This window comes from Ananas comosus, linkage group 11 (genome assembly GCF_001540865.1).
Source record: "Ananas comosus cultivar F153 linkage group 11, ASM154086v1, whole genome shotgun sequence".
Taxonomy (NCBI): Eukaryota; Viridiplantae; Streptophyta; class Magnoliopsida; order Poales; family Bromeliaceae; genus Ananas; species Ananas comosus.
The window spans coordinates 2,189,246-2,196,804 of NC_033631.1; positions in this window are offsets into that span (position 1 = coordinate 2,189,246).

Below are 7,559 nucleotides of genomic sequence, written 5' to 3' on the forward strand. Positions count from 1 at the left end.
AATTATTTTTTAAATTAAAATATCAAATTTTAAATTTTGTACAATTTTGAAATTTAAAAATTTTAATTTTAATTCAAATTTAAATTTAGATTTTAAATTATTTTAAAATTAAATTTAATAAAAATATTAATTTATACAGACATCAAAAAAATTTTGCCAAACAGTTTTTTAAAATCACTTCAGAAAAATCACTTTTATCTAAACTCAGCTAAACGCTCTACAGCTTTTAACCAAAATCATTTCTCCTAACTAAAATCACTTTTTTAGAAATCATTTTTTCAGAAGCCAGGCCAAACGGCCCTAACTCCTAATGGAGGTGGCGAGCATAACCGAGTTATCTTCCAATCTCTTTCACACACACACACACACTTAAAACATGATCTCCGTGCTTTCATAAGCATACCAGCACAACTCTTAAATTAAAGGCTCCTAACTTCAATTAATAGATGAGGAAATCCAAACACATTACCTGTCATGCACTCCAACAAAGAAAAAAAGGAATAAAAGAGAAAAAATAAATAAATTGAACCCCAGTATTCTTGACCTAACACTTGACTCCAACAGTAGCTAATTAATTAGCGGGGTATTAATAAAGAGAATTGGAACAACTTCGTTACCTTATCCACGCATGGACCAGAGCAACAATACAATCAATTAATTCAACTTATAATATAGAAAAAGAAAATGATTGTTAATATCGTATCCCCTTTCCTAATCTTTCTCTATAAATATATCCATTCCTATCCACAAACGGTTCACTAGGAGCAGCCCATTCCATTTCATGTGTTAGAGATTTACTCATCACTTTAATTTATGGCAATAAAGATAATTAATTCTCTCATCATAAGCTCATAAATTCAATCATCTTTTTCATATATTATGACCTTCAATAAAGTGTTCTTTTGAGTTTCATGCTTAAACATTAGATTGAGCTAGCTTGAAATAGTAAACATGTACATGCCGAACTTATCAGAACTATATACGATCCATTTTCATCCATCAACTATATATTTAACATACCGACCGTCCCTAGTGCAAATGCCAAAGGGCTTGATGGTTTGTACTTGAAAAATTAAATGGTTAGTTTGATCAAGCGCAACATAGTTTCTGGATAAGTTTCGTATGTTTTCAATTTCCAGCTGAGAATTACTAATTTGTTTTTGTGTTGAATAATATAATTACTATATGTTGTAATGTCAATACTAAAAGGTAAGTAAATTGAGTTGGGGAATTGACTAATATGTGATGCAGCAAAAGATGGAGATTAAGGTGCAAGTGGAGTGCAAAAATGTGAGGCAGGCAACATGCCATGAAGATTGCTTCACTAACAGATGGTAATTGGTGCTCCCAATAATTAATTACTTTTTTACACCTTACATTTGGTATTATTTTCATTACATTTTTTATTTTTGAGAGAGAGAGAGAGAGAGAGAGAGAGAGAGAGGAGGGGAAGCATATGTTGTCCATGCACTTCATTCTTTTTTAAAAAATATATATATTTATCTGAACATGTGAAGTTTTTAGATTTTGAACTTAGAACTTCGAATATCAACCATCAAATTTTTTGCCACTTGGATTAAGAGTGACAGTTTGTTTTTTTTCCTCCTCAAGAGTTAATATTGTCTAGATATTATCAAAACGATGTGCAAACCGAAACAAACACGTATATATATAAATAATAATACAATTATGGTATAGTGTTGAGGTATATATGAGAAAAGAATATATATATATATAGAGTGAGGCTACTATGCTTCTGAGAGCACGGAGTCTTCTGTACTTTCAGGTTGTTTTTAATGTTGCGACTTTCGAATCGTCGATCGGCTCCGTTAAACTTGATCTAGAGTATTTGAAATACCTAGAAAATAAATTTTGCAATTTTTCGATATCATTTGCCTGGTGAATTAAGGGGCTCAAAATCAACGACTGAAAATAAAAATCTTACAAAACGTGATAATATGATATTAAAATTTTAGATCAAAGATATTGATTTTGTTTTATATAGTATAAAGAATTTTCTATCAAAATTTCACGTGATTTGGATATTTCTATATCGTTAAACTTGCAAACGACTCACCACGGCCATTAAAATTATTGATTTTGAGTCCTTCGATCACTAGGCAAATGATATCGAAAAATCATAAAATTTATTTTCTAAGTACTTCAAATACTCTAGATCAAGTTTAATGAGCCGATCGACGATTCGAAAGTCACAACATCGAAAACGACCTGGAAGCACGCTAGGCTCCGTGCTTCCAGAAGCATAGCAGCCTCTCTCTCTCTCTCTCTCTCTCTCTCTCTCTCTATATATATATATATATATATATAGTAAGTCTCCTGTACTTTCGAAAGTACGAAGATCTCCGTGCTTGTAAGTTATTTTCGATGATAGGAAATCCGATTCGACGATCGGCTCCGTTAAGTATAATCTATCCTATTGATACTATTTAGAAACCAAATTTTATAATTTTTTGACATCATTTACCAAGCAATCAAAAGGTCTCAAAAATGACTATTTTAATGGCCGATGTGGCACGTTTTTAAATTCAACGGTGTAGAAGTATTCAAATTAGATGAAAATTTAATAAAAAATTTTACTTAACATCAATAGCAAGACCAATACTTCCGATTTGAAATTTGAGTCCTTTATCACTATTTTTTATAAGATTTTTATTTTTAGCCGTTCATTTTGAGGCTACTCGTTTACTAGACAAACGAAATTAAAAATTTATAAAATTTGGTTTCTAGATAGTTCCAACAGCGTAGATCATGTTTAACGGAACCGATCGCCGAATCGAATGTCCCATTATTGAAAACAACTTATAAGTACGAAGGCTCCCGTAGTTTCAAATGCATAGGAGCCTAGCTTATGGAAGCACGGAGCCCTCCGTGCTTCCCAGTTGTTTTCGATGTTCGGACTTTCGAATCGACGATCGGCTCCATTAGAGTTGATTTAGAGTATTTGAAGTACCTAGAAAATAAATTTTGTGATTTTTTGATATCAGTTGCCTAGTGATCGAAGGGGCTCAAAATCAATAATTTTAAGGGCCGTGGTGAGCCGGTTGCAAGTTTAACGGTGTAGAAATATCCAAAACACATGAAATTTTGATAGAAAATTCTTTATACCATATAAAACAAGATCNATAAAAATAAAGGAGCTCGAAAGCAACAACTCGTAGAATAAAAGGGCCGAGTCGCTAGCTTTACCTCGGCCCGGCACGGCCCAGGCCCGTTTCGGGCCGTGCCGTGTCGGGCCGTCGGGCTCCAAATGTGAGGCCCAGCACGGCCCGAAGTGCCTGCCGGGCCCGGCCCGGCCCGGGTGCTATAGTGGCCGTTAAACATGATCTAAACTATTTAAACTATCTGGAAATCAAATTTCACACATTTTCGATACTGTTCTCTTGTCCATCAAGTGAACAGAAAAATGAATGGCTGGAAATGAATATTCTTCAAAAAATGATGATACAATTTTTATATTTGAGATCTAGAGTCTAGATCTTATTTTAAATAGTTTAAAGAATTTTTTAACAAAAAATTAATTGATTTGAACTCTTCTATACCGTTAAACGAGCAACCGCACCATATCTGCTATTAAAATTATAGATTTTGTGACCCTTTGATCGTTCAGTTAGTGATGTCAAAAAATCATGAAAATTGATTTCTAGATAATTTAAATGGTCTAGATCATGTTCAACGGTGCCGATCGTCGATTTGGAAGCTCTATCATCAAAAACAAATCGGTAATAAACCGAACAGTTTACTACCGATAGTAGCCCAGTCAAACTCTATATATATATATATATATGTCCAAATATAAACATTACATGTAGGAGCTTTATTGAGAACTTTGATGCCAAAGTTTGGACAATAAGTATATATACATTCGCGACTTAATTAGATGCTGGGTCTCCGACTAGTTATGCATTTCGCCCTGTTCTAAACTAAAGGCTCTTTAAATGTTATGGACTATGTCTATCGAGTTACATTTCATTTCAAGAGCATATCATTGCATGAAGGTATATATATTCTGGATACAGACACTACAAAAAAAAAATTTAATATAAAAATGCTTTTTAGACGACGCTTGGGGGAAGCGTCTCCAAACGTTTTTACAATATAGAAAATACCAACGCTTCAAAAAGCGTCGTTATATAATATCAAACAATTTATTAAATGATGATAAATTAATTTTACTATTGTTTTTAATTTTCCGACGCTTCAAAGCGTTAGGATTTAAAAAATTCTGATACTATAAAGCATCAGAATGTATTTTACCAAGCGCATCAGAATGTATTTTACCGCCGCTTGGTATAAGCGTCGATATATGCGTGGCGACTCTTCATTTGCCGACGCTTTCAAAGGTGACGTTGGAATATATTGGGACGTTTTTAAGCATTGTAAAATATAAAAAAAAAAGCGTTATTAAAAGTAACGTTTTTTTTGTAGTGTGATCTAGATAATAGTTCTTTGCAGTTTTGAAAGGTACGCGGTGGTTTGCGGTGATCTAGAGCTTTTTTACTGGAAAAAGAAGCTTAATTAAATAAGCTTCCATAATTAATATTAGGGCACAAACCAAATTATATTGCGTAATTTTTTAGCTTAAAATTTGCAGGTGTTGAAAACGTGGGAGTGGAGGGAGGTAAGCTGGTGATAACTGGAACTGGAATTTACTGGGTCAGACTGCTCAAGTTTTTTTTTTTTTTTTTTAATTTAAGGGCGTTGTGAGCCGGTTGCAAGTTTAACGGTTTGTAGAAATATCCAAACACATGAAATTTTGATAGAAAATTCTTATTATACCATATAAAACAAGATCAATAACTTTGATCTAAAATTTTAATATCATCATTCATCATATTTTGTAAGATTTTTATTTTCAGCTGTTGATTTTTGAGCCACTTCGATCACTATGCAAATGATATCTAAAAATCGCAAAAATTTTATTTTCTAGATACTTTCAAATACTCAGATCAAGTCTAACGGAGCCGATCGTCGATTCAAAAGTCCGATCATCGAAACAAAGTGGAAGCACGGGAGCCTCCGTGCTTCCATAAGCAACCATAGCGACTATATATATATATAGGTGAGACTACTATGCTTCGAAGTACGGAGCCTTCCGTGCTTCCAGCTCGTTTTCGATGTTGCGATTTTCAAAATCGTCGATCGGCTCCGTTAATTGATCTAGAGTATTTGAAGTACTAGAAATTAAAAATTTTATAATTTTACGATATTATTTGCCTATGTGAACGAAGGGGCTCAAAATCAACGGCTGAAAATAAAAATCTTACAAAATATAATAATATGACATTAAAATTTTAAATCAAAGATATTGATCTTGTTTTATATAGTATAGAGATTTTTTATCAAATTCATGTGATTTGAATATTTCTACACCGTTATAAACTTGCCAAACGGCTCATACGGCCATTGAATTTATTGATTTGAGCCATTCGATCACTAGACAAATGATATCGAAAAATAATAATTTATTTTTCTAGGTACTCAAATATTCTAGATCAAGTTTAACGGAGCTGATCGACGATTCGAAAGTCGCAACATTGAAACAGAGCTGAAGCACGGAAGGCTCCGTGACTTCCGATAGCATAGTAGCTCACACTCTCTCTCTCTCCTCTCTCTCTCTCTCTCTTATATATATATATTATATATATGTCCCAATATAACATTACATGTAGGAGCTTTATTGAGAACTTTGATGCCAAAGTTTGGACAATAAGTATATATACATTCGCGACCTTAATTAGATGTGGGTCTGCCGATAGTTATGCATTTCGCCTGTTCTAAACTAAAGGCTCTTTAATGTTATGGACTATGTACTATCGAGTTACATTTCATTTCTAAGAAGGCATTATCATTGGCATGAAGGTATATATATTCTGATACAGACATACAAAAAAAAATTTAATATAAAAAAATGCTTTTTTAGACGACGCTGGGGGGAAGCGTCTCAAACGTTTTATACAATATAGAAAATACCAACGCTTCAAAAAGCGTCGTTATATAATATCAAACAATTTATTAAATGATGATAAATTAATTTTACTATTGTTTTTATTTTCCGACGCTTCAAAGCTTTAGGATTTAAAAAATTCTGATATATAAAGCATCAGAATGTTATTTTACAAGCGCATCAGAATGTATTTTACCGCCGCTTGGTATAAGCGTCGATATATGCGTGGCGACTGTTCATTTGCCGACGCTTTCAAAGGTGACAGTTGGAATATATTGGACGTTTTTAAGCATTGTAAAATATAAAAAAAAAGCGTTATTAAAAGTAACGTTTTTTTTGTAGTGTGATCTAGATAATAGTTCTTGCAGTTTTGAAAGGTTACGCGGTGGTTTGCGGTGATCTTAGAGCTTTTTTACTGGGAAAAGAAGCTTAATTAAATAGCTTCCATAATTAATATTAGAGGCACAAACCAAATTATATTGCGTAATTTTTTTGCTTAAAATTTGCAGGTGTTGAAAACTCGGGAGTGGAGGGAGGGAAGCTGGTGATAACTGAACTGGAATTACGGGCGTAGACTGCTCAAGTTTTATTTTTTTTTTTTTTTTTTTTTTTTTTTGAGAGATAGGTAGCATCCTATCTGCTTCATTTATTTCATTTAGAAATAAACTGTGCTGGAAATGTGAATCAACTAGGATTCGAACTTGAGTCTCGGGTGGGGGTGGCAATCCAGCTCGCTGTTCGCAAGCCAGCTCGGGTTTCGGCTTGAAATGAGCTCGAGATCGCACTATCGTTTAGTAAACGAGCGCGAACACGAACCGAATTTTTCGGCGTCGTTATTAAACGAGCCGAACACGAGCTGGGGTCAGCTTCGCTGTGTTCGGCTCGATAACAGCTCGAATACATATATTTTATATAATATAATTTATTAGTTTATATTTGTATAAAAATAATAATTATATATATAATATATATTTTTATTATTTAATTTTTAGCAAATAAAAATATAAAGACGAGCTTAATTATTAAAAAAACTCATTTATATATAAAGTTTCAACTATTAGATCAAACTCTAATGGATAGATTTTATAAATTTTATTTTTGGGAAAACTTCAAAACCCCTCCGTGGTTTCGTAGTTCCACTTTGCCCCCCTGTAGGTTTTAAAGTGTATCAATTTGCCCCTGTGGTTTCGTTTTTTCTTTCGGTAGCTTTTTCGTTAATATTTCGTTAAATTATATACAAAATACTTCATATACCCATCTAGATTTATCAAATATTCACTTTAGTCTTAATTTTAACTTTTATTACTGATTTAAGGAAAAAAAATAATGAAATTGATAAGAAAAAGAGAAAAAAACAAAACCACAGGAGGCAAATTGATACATTTTAAACCACAGCGGGGCAAAGTGAGAAACTACGAAACACAGGGGCGGTTTTTTGAAGTTTTCCCTTTATTTTTTATATATATTCAATCTAATTCTTTTAACTTATTGTTCGTTGGCCAACTAGTGAGCCAGCTCGTGTTCGGCTCGTTTATTAATGAGCGAACACGAGCTGAATTTTTTGGCTTGATATTTAGAGGCCAGTTCTTTCGGC